This window comes from Dermacentor silvarum, chromosome 8 (genome assembly GCF_013339745.2).
Source record: "Dermacentor silvarum isolate Dsil-2018 chromosome 8, BIME_Dsil_1.4, whole genome shotgun sequence".
In the NCBI taxonomy this organism is placed as follows: domain Eukaryota; kingdom Metazoa; phylum Arthropoda; class Arachnida; order Ixodida; family Ixodidae; genus Dermacentor; species Dermacentor silvarum.
In genome coordinates this window covers 184,715,741-184,724,142 of record NC_051161.1, presented here as the reverse complement: position 1 = coordinate 184,724,142, position 8,402 = coordinate 184,715,741, and the positions used below count along the sequence as shown (strand labels likewise).

The 8,402-nt window shown below is 45.5% G+C and overlaps 1 non-coding gene across 1 annotated transcript; it reads right to left on the bottom strand.

Annotated features, from left to right (window-relative positions):
• Window positions 1-5,745: 5,745 nt before the first annotated feature.
• Trnat-agu (transfer RNA threonine (anticodon AGU)) lies at window positions 5,746-5,819 on the bottom strand. Its single transcript has one exon. It is a non-coding gene; the product is annotated as a tRNA-Thr (tRNA).
• Window positions 5,820-8,402: the final 2,583 nt, after the last annotated feature.

The following is an 8,402-nucleotide window of genomic DNA, read 5'->3' as shown; positions in this document are numbered from 1 at the left end:
TTGTAGTTTTTGAACGTTGCAGTTGAATGAAGACACATTTCGTTAAGCTGAGTAGCCTTTATTTTAGATCATATTGCCGTTGATTACACGCACGCACTTTCAAAGACGACTCTGCACTTGCACAGTGTTGCCTTGTGATTGCTGCGGTAGACGGTCAGAGGTTGCCGTTGCCGATACACGGGATCGGTCTTGCGAGCACGATCGCGTTCTCGCTTACGTTCGCGTGCTGGCAGCCTCTTCTGCCATGCGGTGCACCCACGGCCGGGAATGTATTGCGTGATGAGCGTAATGCAATGCAGATTTATACAGTTCGTCTGGGTAGCCTGGTCTGTCAGTTCAATTTGTTCCTATCGGTACCACTGCGAATGTAAACTGTGGTGTTCTACGATCCGTATGTCGTGCGCCGTGGTTGCACAGCCACACTTAGCAGATCCGCAGATAGTTCCATTGTGTAAGTTGGCTTTTCTGCAGTGCGTTTTCGGCGCTCACGAACGAGTCAGTGCCACATAGAAAGCTTCATATATATATATATATATATATATATATATATATATATATATATATATATATACCGTGTCTTGTTTCGGACCATCGTTTGTTGCACTTAGCTTCTCGATTAGCCAAGACGTGTGTCGAGTGAGCTCCTGAACAACATTGTGCAATTTGGTGAACGCGGTTTAAATCATGAATCCGGCAACTCGAAGAGATGCAACGTAATGCTGCCGTATTTATCTCGCATTCACGGCTAAATCGCCAAAGATATTTTAAAGCTTTATTTACAATGTCAATCATTTTAAAACAGCGCCGAAAGAAAAAAAAACACGCACAAGGGTGAACACGGGACGAGCGCTGACTGCCAGCAACATCTTTATTGAAGCCTGTGCAAATATATACTATATGCAACGGGCAGAAAGAGAGAGAGAAAAACAGAAAGGGAAGGCAGTCATCATCTGTCAACTCTTGCTGCGCATCCGTCAAAAAAAAATAGCTATACAAATGTAACAATACACATAGTGGACACAGGCCAAAATGATTAACTTCTAAGGAACTTGAGTTCCTTATCGCAAAAAGTTATAGAAGCGGCACTTACACAAGTGACTCCTGATACATTGAAAAGGCCTCAACGATTTTCCTGGCCATCTGATCGCTGTACCTTCTCAACAAACGTGTGTCATCCAGGAGGGGTGAACAGCCACACTTTGCACAATGCGCAGCCAGATTACTACGAGTCTTAATCTTGACACAGTACGCATGCTCACGCAAACGTTCTTTAAGACAACGTATATGCATGGTGTGTCCCATCGCATCAAGAAAGCCGCAGGCCGGGCTGGTGTAAAGGTGGTGTTTACCGCGCCTAACAAGTTGGGAAGGTTGTGCAAGAAAGTCAACGAGAGCCAGAAAACACCTGGACTGCGCAATAAGCAACATGTCGCCAAGCCTGCAGATTGCAATGTCAATGTAGTGTATTCCATTCCCACCTCTCGCGGCTGCATTTACATAGGGCAAACGGGACGTTGTCTTAATGAACGTTTGCGTGAGATGCGCACTGTGCCATGATTAAGACTGGTAGTAATCTGGCTGTTCATTGTGCAAAGTGTGGCTGTTCACCCCTCCTGGGTGACACACGTTTGTTGAGAAGGTACAGCGATCAGATGGCCAGGAAAATCTTTGAGGCCTTTTCAATGCGTCAGGAGCCAATTGCGTAAGTGCCACTTCTATAGCTCTTTGCGATAAGAAACTTAAGTTCCTTAGAAGTTAATCAGTTTGGCCTGTGTCCACTACGTGTATTGTTACATTTGTATAGTTTTATGTTTTTGACGCATGCGCAGCAAGAGTTGACAGACGATCACTCGCCTTCACTTTCTTCTTTTTTCTCTCTTTCTGCCCGTTGGGAATAGTATATGTTTGCGCAGGCTTCAATAAAGACGTTGTTGGCAGTCAGCGGTCGTCCCGTGTTCTCCCTTGTCCGTGTTCTTGGCGCTGTCTTGAAATGAATGATCCGTTCCAACTAGCTCGCACCCAAACCCTTCTGAGTTACAACTTCAAGCCCACAGCCCTGAACGCGTTGTCGCAGGATGTGCGAGCCTTCTCGATGAACCAAAAATTGTTATGACCGAAGAGTTCCGTCTCCCGTTCTGACCGAGATATTTCTTCGCAGATATCTTTGCTTCCCACTTCGTCGACGCACACATGGACCGAGGTCTGGGTTTCGGAGCAAGCGTGACAAACACAACCGACGGAGTGAACGGGAATTCGTTGGTTTGCTGGTGGCACAAGGGTTATCGCCTCCTCCGCGCTTTATTTTATTTATTTACAAAAAGGCTGCAGGCCCAAAGTTGTCCTTAGGAGGAGAAGAAGAAATTTAGGCGATCTAAAACTGGTTAATCATTCTGGCCGGTGTCCACTATGTGTATTGTTACATTTGTATAGTTTTATGTTTTTGACGCATGCGCAGCAAGAGTTGACAAACGATGACTCGCCTTCACTTGCAGAACGCAAAACTAAAATGCATTGTAATGCATCAAAATACAAGAAGCTCCATTTCCGAGTACGGCAGCAGTAATTGTAAAGACAAACAATACCGCCAGACACGCGAAAAAAAAGAAAAAAAAAGAAACATTATTCTCTATTTTTTATCGTGTTATGAGCTGAGCATAGAGATGACGAAGACAGTCAATTCCACTTTTTAGCTGGGCGCAGCAAAAACTACAATTCGCAAAGGTTAGTTTGAGCGCTATATGATGTTACTGACTCTTCATTCCGGTGCCTTGTAGTTCGTAATGTTGCCACTGTGACGAGAGTTCCCGGACTTAGGAATCTTACTATGCTTAACTTATAACAGAAATTATAGTGTGTAAATTTTCTTATTCCGCTAAGCTTCATAAGACAACTCGGTGGAGTCAGTGTGCTGATATCATAACTATATAAATCGAGAATATATTCGTCGGACCATCTTCGGTGCCTGCATGCTACGTTTAGTATAAGTGCCATAAACGATGAAGGCATATTCGAACTTCGGCCTAATAATGAATGTATGGACTAATAAATTTAGTTCTGCTGATGGGTGTTTTATTTGTAACTCAGAAAGCCCACTTAACGAAACGCGCACGTGGGAATGTTCGAATATTGGGAGCTCCAACTTTTTCGGCAATAAGTACCATCTGCCAAACCTGGCAGCATATATGTATGCTGCCAAGGTTAGTATTCAGCAAAAATTGGTCCACCGGACCTATAATGTCATTAAACAGCAAGCAGCAATCTGCAAAAAATCTAAGCTGAACCGGTTCGTCAATTACCTGGACGGTTAAAGACTCAAATTACCTTCATGACTGAAATTGTTAGCTGTCTTAGTTTCCTTTCTTTCTTTCCTTTTTTCCTTACCTCTTTCTTTCTCTGCTAGGTGGCTGGATCAAACCCAGGCCACGATGGCCGCATTTCGATGGGGGCGAAATGCGAAAACACCCCTGTACTTAGATTTAGGTGCACGTTTAAGAACCCCAGGTGGTCCAAATTATTCCGGAGTCCCTCAATACGGTGCCTCATAATGAGATCGTAGTTCTGGCATGTAAAACCCCATAATTTTCTTTCTTTCTTTCTTTTTGCCGTCTGCATTGTGGTAATTCACCGATGGATATAGATATTTCTGGGTTTTTATGCCTCACCCATAGCGCAATTACCTTCGTATACTAATTACAAGTATCTATCCGCGTGTGTTTTTTTGTGTTTTTACTTTTCATTGTATTTGTACTTTTTGTACTGACTGCTCTGCAACGGCGAGGGGGGGGGGGAGGGGCGTGTTGCGCATTATTGGATTGGGCGAATAGTGAAATTGCTACATCGATGCTTTTTTATTTGTTTTTGAATAATGCTTCAATAACTTTAATGTAATTGTAGCTCCCCCCTAACCGAACGCCTTCGTGAATGGTTTTAAGTTAAATAAACAAAAGTAAATAAATAAATAACAAAAATAAATACATAAATATTTATTGATATAAGCCAATATTTTTATTTTATGAAGCAAAACTTCCGATGCCACATTTATGCACCCGTACTTCGAACTGAACGCATTTGTGTATAGCTTCGTCATCCTTGCGCAAATTTCGCACTATTAGTGCTCCGTGAATAGTTCTACGCAAACTTAGTGCGTATTTTTGTTCCGAGCATCATGCTGACGGCATTTTTAGGGGCGAAGCACCTTAGGGCCCAGCCTTGTCCCTCGTAGTCCGTAGCTCTGGTTGGCATGGAGACCGCTATGTATGTATGTATGTATATATATATATATATATATATATATATATATATATATATATATATATATATATATATATATATATATGTACGCCAAGCTCCAGCTTCGGCTTCCGGTTCCGGAAGCCAGCTTCCGGCTTCCGGAGAACGCTTCCGGCGTTTTGCCCGAATGATCCCCCGGTGCTTCGCCCACTCATCACCATTCACTTCGTGGATATGCCGTGTTTTTTTTTTTGTCTTACCGGCACTAGTAGGCACCAAATCGCCTTATGTTTACGAAAATGGTCAGAAAGTGGCAACGAGATACCCCGATTCCGCAAACCTCAAGTTGATATGAAGTTAAAAAAAATCTTGTCTTCGAAAAATAAATAAATAGATGTGTCATTATCGTATACGAAATATAAACGTGTGCCTAGAACCACGGTGTAGGAAGATAGGTGCTCCAACGGCGCGCCCGCGCTGGGGCAAGAGAACAGCCACTTCGTGTGACCGGAAGTGAGCGCCGCCCCTAGGGGCACCACATGTTCAGGAGGCCTTGGAGCAGCGGCACAAGAGTGGATAATTTACGACCTCCGTCAGCATTTAAACACCCATACCTAAAGATATGAAATTTTTCGTTATTCAGACGCCAAATCCTGAGCAGGTAGAAGGTTTCATGCCACTTACAGTCAAAATACCGTCATTTCCAACACGAGAGAGACGCGTCGTCTGCTCGAGCAGACAGCGCGCTGCGCTTGCCGCTGCTCGCCGCATCGGAGTCAATCGGAATGTCGGCAGAAATATAAAGGGACGTTCCTCTAACCAAATAGAGTCGTTTTAAGCAGGCGAACGACATATATGCATCGAAATAAAGCACATATGCCGCGTGTGCCCACAAGAGCGCCAGCAAAGCGAGCCAAAACGTGGCCCCCAGAACAGGTGCTGCCCCTTGCGGCAGCGGCGTGCGTAGAGTCACACGGCCGCGCCTCGCGCCGCCGTCGGATCACCTACCTTCTTACACCGTGCCTATAGAACGCTTCCTTGTCTAATGGAAACAATCTTATGTAGAGTGAACGCTTAAAATGGAGCCAGATTTTGGCACAGGCAGGAGGCGGTAACGGTGCTCTTATTGCCTATTGCCTTTCCCTTCTTAATGCGTACTGCTTCCCAATTGCAGGAAAAAAGTAACGTAGCACTCTATCAGAAACACCATGCACCCGCTCCCCTAAGCACGCAAATCAAACCGGTGCATTTACAACGACGGACATACTTCTACGCACATGTCTTGTGGGAGCGGCTTTCTAGGAAGGTGCAACGTTTTTTTTTTTTTTTTTAATCGAAATGCTAGATTTCCTTACCGTGTCAAAAACGTCATTGCACGTAATTGCGAAGTCATGCCACCCTCGTAATGTTAAAAACACAGGGACCATATCTCGTGGCCGGTTAGAATGCAGATGCAAGTAGAATGTTGCGTAGAAAGTAAACGCATGTGATAAAAAAAATAGAACGTACGACACAAGGCACCGGTGAGATTCGAACTCACGATCTCCTGTTTACTAGACAGGCGCTTTAACCAACTAAGCCACGGCGCCGACGAACGGCGTCGCAAGAACTCACTACGATGACCCAGTTTCGGTACCTGACACGTTCTGAGAAAGTGGCTAATGGCGTAATCCCTCAGCTAGGCGAGTATGAAAGTCACGTAGCAATGCGGCGCTCTGAAAAGCCGTTAGATGCCTGTATTTTCAAGCCATGCCAAGCATAACACGAGGGCTTTTCCCAGGAAGAAGACATCAATCGGTACCTGGAATCCAGAAAACAATTTTTATTAATGCGACAGAAGTGCTCGAAATTTGATTTGCCTTGTATGTCCCTTCCATCTGTCTGTCCGTCCATACATGCCGTTAGGCTGATAACTGTATCCGTTATCGACGACGCTTAACCACGAGCTTCATCGATGTCAGCCAAACTCACCAAGTGTGTGTGCGCGCGCGTGCGGGTGTGTGTGAACGTGTCTGTGCGCCTGTTTGTGCGTGTGTACGTGATTGTGTGCGCGTGCGTGAATAATGAAAGTGCGTGTGTGTGATGTCTGCGCCTGCTTCCATGTGCGTTTGCATGTGCAAGTGCAAGCATGCGTGCTTAATTGCTTCTTTGTGTGTGTGCGCGCGCTTGTGTGCGTTCGTGCGTGAGTATGTGTGTACGTGAATGTTCATGTTGTGGTGTGCTCAGGTGCGTGCGTGCGTGCGTGCTTGTGTTTATGTGCGCGAGTACGTGTGTGCGTTCGTCCGTGTGTGTTTGCGTGTGTGTGTTGCTCTTCGTAGTGTTTGAACCGCCCCATTTCTTCAAAGAGAACAATTTTACCAAGCCCTCAAGGCGCAGGCAAGTTTATCTTTTAATCGCTTACGTCACTATATTCTGAAGTTGTCATCACCCATATGCACGCGGCGTGCAACTATAACGCGTTACTGCGCGTCTGAACGGGCCTGCCGAATTGTTTTGGGAAGCGTAACTATTTCATTCGGGCTCATCGTTTTGCAAGTATTAACCGATCAACTGTTTTCAGGATAGGTGCTTTAACCGGATGAAACCACGTGTTTGCCCCTGCTTACTATGTTATTTGATAACACGTAAGGTACGAATCATCATCATCAGTTAATTTTTAAGTCCACTGTCGCATGAATTGTCCTCTCTGAAAGGTTCGCTCTGAACGGTACCAATTAGCCCTATCTTGCGCTGACTCCAAGTTGTACCCCCAAATTTTCTCATTTCAACACTCTACATAAATTCTGGCTGTCCTTGATGCCGCTTGCCTACTATTCTGTAGCTTTAATAGATCACCATTTATTCGCTACCCATTACATGGTGTCCTAACTCCATTTTTCCCTCCTAATGTGAAATAGAATATCGCCTACCCCGTTCGCTCACTGATGCGCACCGCTCTCTTCCTGTCTCATAAAGTGACACGTAACATTTTTTTTTTTTGCTTCATCGCTCATTGTGCAGACCGTAACTTCTTTGAAGCTTCTTCGTTAACCTCTACATTTCTGCCTCATATACTTGTACCCGTAGAACGCAATAATGGCACAATTTCAATTTCGAGGATTGCGGCAAGCACCTGATAATAATTAGGTCATGCCTATCGTATGCGCTCCAACACATTTTTATTGTTCTCTAACTTTTCTTCTCCTGGCTCGAGAACTGACGGACCGAGCAGGTAACACGCAAATATTGGGAACGGAGAGAGACCGGATGACCAGCTTTACAGAGATAACCAAACACTATAAATTGGGCAGGGCCCGTTTCCCCCCGGCACACTCCTCGCTAAGTAGACGGCAAGCGACAGCATGGCGCTTGTTGCAAACAGAAACATATCCGAACCCGGTGGCCTACCACCGCTACTATCCAGAACTTTACACCGATAGATGCAGATTCTGTCAAGAAAGGGCGGACTTGCAACATATGGTTTGGGTTTGTCCTGGGACACCCATACAGAATAAAACGCACAAGACCAGAGAGCAGTGGGAGACCGCGCTGCTCAGCTCTGCACCGGAAGACCAACTTAAGGCAATCCAGCAGACCGAAGATGCCTCCAGAGCCCAAGGGTTCGAGGCCGTCATCTAGGTAGAGACGCCTAGGTCTCACAAATCTGCTACACAAAAAAAGTTTATTCCTCCTCCTCCTCCTGGTCAGGCTACCAAGTGAGTAATTTACCTAGGTTAACGCTACTCTTGCGCAGATGTTTGAGGCTGACTGTCGATCATGAATTCTTGCTCTGTTGCCAGGCTACCGAAATTACCTTCGTCTTCTGCGCATTAAACTTCAACCCTACTTTTACTCTTTCTCTGCTAAGGTCGACAATCATTTCTTTTCGTTCGGACTTAGCACGTGCGAACAATAGAGTGTCATATGCAAACCGTACGTGGCTGATAAATTCGTCGTTGATCTTCCCTGCTAATCCTTACCAACCTATGAACACATCTAAGCCGCCGTGAATAACATTCGAGATATTCTATATGGTATGGTATGAAGAACTTTATTTGGGTCCTGAGGAATCAGTCTGGGACTGATGCAGGCCACCCCCACGTCGGGACAGAGAGGCCGAGCCCCTCTGCCACCACACGGGCCCTCTGGACAGCCCCGAGTTGGTCCGCCAGCACTGTACTTTGCAGCATCCG